This window comes from Jaculus jaculus, chromosome 2, assembly GCF_020740685.1.
Source record: "Jaculus jaculus isolate mJacJac1 chromosome 2, mJacJac1.mat.Y.cur, whole genome shotgun sequence".
Lineage (NCBI taxonomy): Eukaryota > Metazoa > Chordata > Mammalia > Rodentia > Dipodidae > Jaculus > Jaculus jaculus.
The window spans coordinates 154,740,697-154,747,785 of record NC_059103.1 but is presented as its reverse complement, the minus strand read 5'-3'; positions in this window follow the sequence as shown (position 1 = coordinate 154,747,785).

Genomic DNA, 7,089 nt, shown 5'->3' with positions numbered 1-7,089 from the left:
TTTCAGATAGTTTAATCCATGTCTATAAATCTATTTCCAAATATGGGAAATGGATTGATGTACTTTCAATTCTTCAAAAGGTAATTGTCTTAGTAAGTATGATCATTTATCTTTAATCTTGACTAGACTTAGAAATAGTATGGAAACAGGCTTGAGTTCGTCTAGGAGGTTGTTTACAGAACAGATTAATGGAAAATGGAAGACCTACCTTGAATACTGGTCACACCATACTGAAGAGTAGTACTCATCTTTCTCTGATTCCTATAATTTAACCAGCTAGTTCCTGCTTTTATCACCATGTCTCCCCTGCCTATAGTAAGTGAATTCACTAAAACAAGACAAAATCAATACTTTCTCCCTTAAATTACTTCTTTCCTAGTAATTGGTGATAGTTACAAGTAAGTAATACAGGGAAAATAAACAAACAAACAACTATCTGTATTGAGAAAATGAATTCATAGTTCCCACTAAACCATGTTTCATGAAATAATTTAATTTGATTCTCTAAGTCCACCTATTTCTGTATTTTCATTTATGTCAATGCAACCATGGGAGTTATCCTGCTGAATTAAGTCAAATCAAATCAAATCAAAGCAAACATCTTCACACCTTTACATACAAGCCTTTACTTGGTTGGCAGTCCTTGCTCTGCTTGATCTCATTTTTTCCATACTTTTGTCAGATTTCTCTGCTCAGGCCTCACTAGCTCAAAACTTTCTTGCTGTTCCAGAGTCAGGGGCAGGTGTTTCTTTTCCACAACCCACCCCTTAGTATTGTTTTTCTTGAAAAGCCTTTTGGCCTATTTATTGTTGTACTTAGTCTTTACTCATAGAATTTCATCTCTCTAAGTGAATTACAATCTTGCACATTTTGGTCTTCTGTATAAAACTTAACACTTAGCCCCTCTTGCTAATATATCAATATCTTGAGGGCAAGGATTGGTATCTGATTTGCTTGAAATTATGAATCTACTTCAAAGACAAGCCTATTCTACAAAAAATCCAATAGGCTTTTTAGAATATAATTATCTAAGCCAAAAAAAAAAAAACCTATAACTATTAGAATGTGGATAAGATTGTATAATTGGACAGATCACACAGAAATGCATTGTGATGAAGAAAACTTATTTAAGTGTGAGCAATGTTTGAGAAAACTTTTGAGAAAAATATAAATCATTATATCATCCTTAACAATCTTATTTATTATCTACCAGGGCCTCTTATCACTGCAAATTAAATCCAGATTAGGGTGATACTTTGTGCATCTGGTTTTACCTATATAATGGGGATTCAAACCTGAGCCAGCTGGTATTGCAAACAAATGCCTTTAACTGCCAAGCCCTTACATTTTCCCTTATTTTATATTTTACATCAACGATAACTATAACCTAACCTTCAAAGTGGATATGATTACTGCTTTCCTATTTGCTACAATGTACCTACTTCAAAATACTTTATTCTTCTTGTCAATAGAAATATTTTATGATATTGAAGTATAAAAAACTAGTAAGTAATGTTCCTTCAGATTCAAGTTGTGACTCAGAAAACCCCTTCAATAATGTCCCTTAACATTTCTAAGTAGCAGACTAATCCTAATTCTAAATTAATCAGAACCCAGATATGACTCAAGAATCCTATAGAGTTCCTGTTCCATGCCATCCAAAATTAAATTTACTTAATTAAAGGGAAGCTTGAAAAGCTATCTTTGTATGGAGAAAAGTATGTTTGCTTTGTATTGTAACATCCCTTCCATGTTTCCAGGTTATACTGTAAATTTTGTTGTTGTTGTTGTTGCATTTTGGCTGGCCTGGAATTCACTATGTTACCTCAGGGTGGCCTTGAACTAATGGCAATCCTCCTTCTCTACTATCCCCTGAATACTAGGATTTATGTGCCAAAAAAAACAATGCCCAGAATGTGATGCATTTTTCTCTGATATATTCCTGTCTCACTCTCAGAAGTGCTTATGTCTAAAGAAAAATTATGGCCTATAAAAATGATCTCTCTTAAAAATATATGATATTGATAGAAAAAAACCACACTGTGCATTTTACTGGACTTAATTTTATTTCCTTGCTTATATATATCCTAGGTATTCGATGCAGCAAATGAAATACTGTTATTGGTCTTAGCCAGTTTTGTTGTGATTAGCCTCACTTTGCATTTTATCATATGACTTGTGTATCCTGTGTTATTGCCAAATGATTCTTACATTTGATAAAAATGTATTGAATATTAACTTCTGTTTGAGCTAGAAGTAACTGTATCTGTTTCAATTACTCAAACCACTTTCTGAAGCATTTGTGCCTTTTTAAATTGCTATTGTAAACTCAAGATTCTATCTAAATAAATTAGTGATAAGCAAAAAGATGTTTGTGAAGATCTTATTTCATTAGTAGTAGGTGAGGACATTTAATTTTTTTTTTTCAATGTTAATTTTGTTTTTGGTCCACTTCACTTAGTTCTCTTAACTAAATGCAAAGCTATCCCTTTGATACAGTGTGAAATTCTTTTTTTTGGTTATTACTTAGTTTTGTACTCAGCAAATACAGTCAATTTGGTACCAGTATTAGGATCATCCATTACCTACCCCCTCCTCTTGGCCCCTCCTTGTTGAGGTATACCGGTCATGCATTCTGGAGACAGCCCACAGTTATGGGTAGGATAAATGTCTGCATATCATGACCCAACATGTGGCTCTGACATTCTTTCCACCCCCTCTTCCACAAAATTTCCCTGAGTCATGTTGGGTTCATTATCTGTCTGCTTCAGTGATGAGGTGTTGGGGGTCTCTGGGGTTCTGGATTTCTGATTTGGTAGGATTATCTTTTTCTTTATGTTGATCTCCTTCACCCTTGTGCTGGTACCCGCTTCACAAAGAAAATAGCACCCTTGCTTGTTTCACCAATTGTTCTTAGTTTCAGCTGGGACCCTTTTGAGGTATGATGGAGTGGTTCTCGCCATAGGATCTACATCTATCTGAAAAAGAGAAGCAGATTCGCCAATGGAGAATAAGTTAGCAACAGACAAATGAGATAACCCTTAGTTATTTATAGAGAATTTAATAGGTGTAGGCCCTCTTGTAGCCCATGATTGGTGGTAGCTTGGTAGTGGAGAGCAGGCTTATGTTTGGATATGGTTCTGACTTGTTTCCCAGCTCTAGCTATGGGTCCTGTACCACGGAGGGGAACAGTTAGCCAAATTAAAAGCAGTTGGGTTCCCACTATGGCTGTGTGCCACTATTGTACTTGTGTGGGCATCACAACAGGTCATTTGCTCTAAGTAGGTGAGACAATGTGTTGCTTGGACAGATATTGATCATTTCCCCTTAACTGCCCATGTAGCACCTTCTGGCACTAGATGAGATGACTGGCTGGGGACTGACTCTTCCAGCTTCCATCCATGCCATTCCATTTTATGTGCCAACCGCATAAGGTGTATTCAGCAGTACAGTCTTACCACTAGCCTTTGGTAGGTCATCAAGTACTCTGACAGAAATCTGTCTTTATTTTAGGAAACCTTGTAGGTCTCTCTGATCAAAAGCTCATTGTGGATGATAGCCACATGCTGCTACTGGGAGTTACAGGTCAGTGCCCACTAAAAAAAGGAAGAAAAACTTAACTAATATAAAAGAGATAGATAGAAAGAGAGGCTGTAGAAGATTAAGGTCAGTCTTCCTCATACCCTCTCCATTGTCTTGTGGCTCAGGTGTTTCCTCTATGGGCCTGGTGAAGGTTCAGATATTTGGTATGCCTTTTAGGATATAGAATTTTATGGTACCATTGTCATTTGTGTCTAGATTTATGTTTCCCACCCTCCTTTCCCCTCCCCTCCATGCCCACCCCTCCTATTATCTAGTCCATGAGAAGCTTGCTGGATATGTAAGGCATCTTTGGGTGGATTCAGGTTAGGTGCTATAGATGAGTGAGAATATGTGGCAATTTTTTTTTTTTTTTTCTGTGATTGGGTAAGTTCACTGTAAATGATCTGTTCCAGGTTCAACCATTTTTCCTCAAATTTCATTGTGTCAGTTTTTCTTACTGCTCTATAGAAGTCTTTTGTGTAGATATACCACATCGTAGTTATGCATTCTTCTAGTGATGGACATTTAGGTTGATTCCACCTCTTATCTATAATGAATAGAGCTGCTACAAACATGGTTGAGCAAATCTTTCTGGCCTGTGGTTTAAAGGATTTAGATCAGGTATGGTGATGACTTCAGAGGTATCTTTTGCTGAGGATATATTTAGATGTGCAAGGTCTTCTGCCTTTCCATATGAAATTTGAGATCATTTTTTCTATCTTTGTGAAGAACACCTTGGGGATATTAATTGGAATGTCATTTATCTGTATATTGCCTTTGGTCAGATTGCCGTTTTTACAATATTAATTCTGTCTATCCATGAGCATGGGAGGTTTTCCCGTTTTCTCAAGTCCAACTCAATTTCTTTTTGAGTGTTTTTATGTTTTCATTGTATAGATCTTTCACTTCTTGGTTAACATTATTCCAAGGTACTGTATTTTTGTTGTTGTTGCTATTGAAAGTGGGACCATGTCCCTTATTTTTTCTCTGAAAAGCCATCTGGTCCTGGACTCTTCTTTTTGGGGAGTTTTTTTTTTTTTTTTTTATTACTTTTTCAGTCTCAGTGAGTGTGACAGTGTGACAGGTTCATTTATAAGATTAATCTGCTCTGAGTTTAGCTTTGATAGATGGTATGCATTAAGAATTTATCAATCTCCTCCACATTATCCACTTGTGTGGAGTAGAGGTTTTTGAAATAAGTCCTGATAACTCTCCCAATTTCACTTATATCTGTTGTGATCTCTCCTTTTTCATTTTGAATTTTATTAATTTGAAGATTTTTTTTTTCTTGCTTGATCAAATTGGCCAGTGGTTTGTCAGTCTTGTTTATTTTTTCAAATAACCAGCTCTTTGTTTTGTCAATTGCCTTAATTTTTTTTTTTGTTAGTTTCCAATTCAATAATTTTTGCTCTGATTTAATTATTTCTTTCCTTATGGAGCTCTTTGGGTTGGATTCTTCTTGCTTTTCCAGTGCCTTTAGGCGGATGGTTAGGTTATTGATTTGGGATCTCTGTCTTTGTTACGAAGGCATTGAGAGCTATGAATATTCCCCTGAGGACCACCTTATTGCATCTCATAAGTTTTGATAAGATGTGTATCCATCATCATTCAATCCTAGAAATTTTGCAATTCCATTTTTTATTTCATCCACTATCCATTTATTGTTTAAAAGTATGCTGTTCAGTTTCCAGGTGCCATTGGGATTCTTGGTGGCTTTTTTTTAAAATTTAATTTATTAGTTTTATTTTCAGTAAATACAGGAAGTTTGGTACCATTATTTAGGCTCATCTGTGATCTACCCCCTCCCATTAGACCCTCCTTGTTATTGAAAATGGGTCGTGCATTGTGGAGTTAGCCCCCAGTTATTAGTATGATAAATGTCTCTGAAAATCATGACCCAACATGTAACTCTGACATTCTTTCCGCCCCCTCTTCCGCAAGATTTCCCTGAGCCATGTTGGGTTCATTTTTGGTCTGCTTCAGTGCTGAGGTGTTGGGGGCCTCTGAGGCTCTGGCTCTCTGATTTGGTAGGAGTTGATTTTTCTCTGCATTGATCTCCCTCCCCTTTGTGCTGGTATCCAGTTCACAGGAAAACATCATCCTTGGTTATTTCGCCAGTTGTCCTTAGTTTCAGTTGGGCCCCTTCTGAGGTATGTTGGGGCAGCTCTCTTCTTAGGATCTGCATCTATCTGGAAAAGAGAAGCAGATTCTCCAACGGAGAGTAAGTTAGCACCCAGAAAATTGAGATAACACTTACTTTTTTGATAGACAGTTTGATAGGTGTAGGCCCTCTTATACCCCGTGATTGATGGTAGCTTGATATTGTAGAGGGGGCTTGTGTTTGGGTATGGTTCTGACTTGTTTTCCAGCTCCAGCTAAGGGTCTAGTACCACTGAGTGGATCAGTTAGCCAAATCAAGAGCAATTGATTCCTCACCATGGCTGTGTACCACTATTGCACTTGTGTGGGTATCACATCCGGTTAATTGTTGCTACTTAGGTTAAACAATGTGTTGCTTGGACAGATCTTGGTCACTTCCCCCAGTCGCCTATGTAGCGCCTTCTGGCACTAGACACGCTGACTGTCTGGGGACTGACTCTCTCCTGGCTTCCAGCCATGTCATTCCATTTTACGTGTCAGCTGCGTATGGAGTCTTCAGCAATACTTGGTTTTGTTATTAATTTCTAGCAATAAAGCATTGTGATCTGATATCATGCAAGGAATTATGTCAATCTTCCTAAATATGTGGAGGCAATCTTTGTGACCCAGTATATTGTCTATTTTAGAGAATGTTCCATGGGCTGCTGTGTATTTGGGATAGAAAGTTCTGTAGATGTCCATTAGGTCTAAGTGATCTATGGTCTTGTTGAGCTCTCTTACTTCCCTGTTGAGTTTCTGTTCAGATGATCTGTCTATTACTGATAATGGTATATTGAAGTCCCCAACTATGATGGTGTTGGTGCTTATTTCTGTTTTATTGTCAAGTAGGTTTTTGTTTTATGAACTGTGGTGCCCCTGTGTTTGGTGCATACAGATTTATGATTGTAATATCCTCTTGATGGATTGTAATATCCCCTTGAGAAGAAGGCAGTGGCCTTCTTTCTTTTTTGATTATTTTTGGTTTGACGTATATTTTATCTGATATTAATATATCTATGCCTGCTTGATTTTTTTATTCCCATTTGCTTAGAATATTGTTTTCCACCCTTTCACCCTGTGGAAGTGTCTGTCTTTAGTGGTGAGGTGGGTTTCTTGAATACAATAGATTAAGGGTTCTAATTTTTTGATCCATCCTGTTAGCTTGTGTCTCTTGATGGATGAATTAAGGCCATTAATATTTAGGGTAATGACTGTGAAATTTGATTTGATCCCTGCCATATTGTGATGGTATATATAGTTTGGTGGTTTATGGACTGAATTTTTTGTGCCTACTGTGAGTTTGGTTATTGTGATCTGCTTCTTGTAGGCATTTAAGATTGATTATTTGTTTCTTCTCTGTGGAAAATT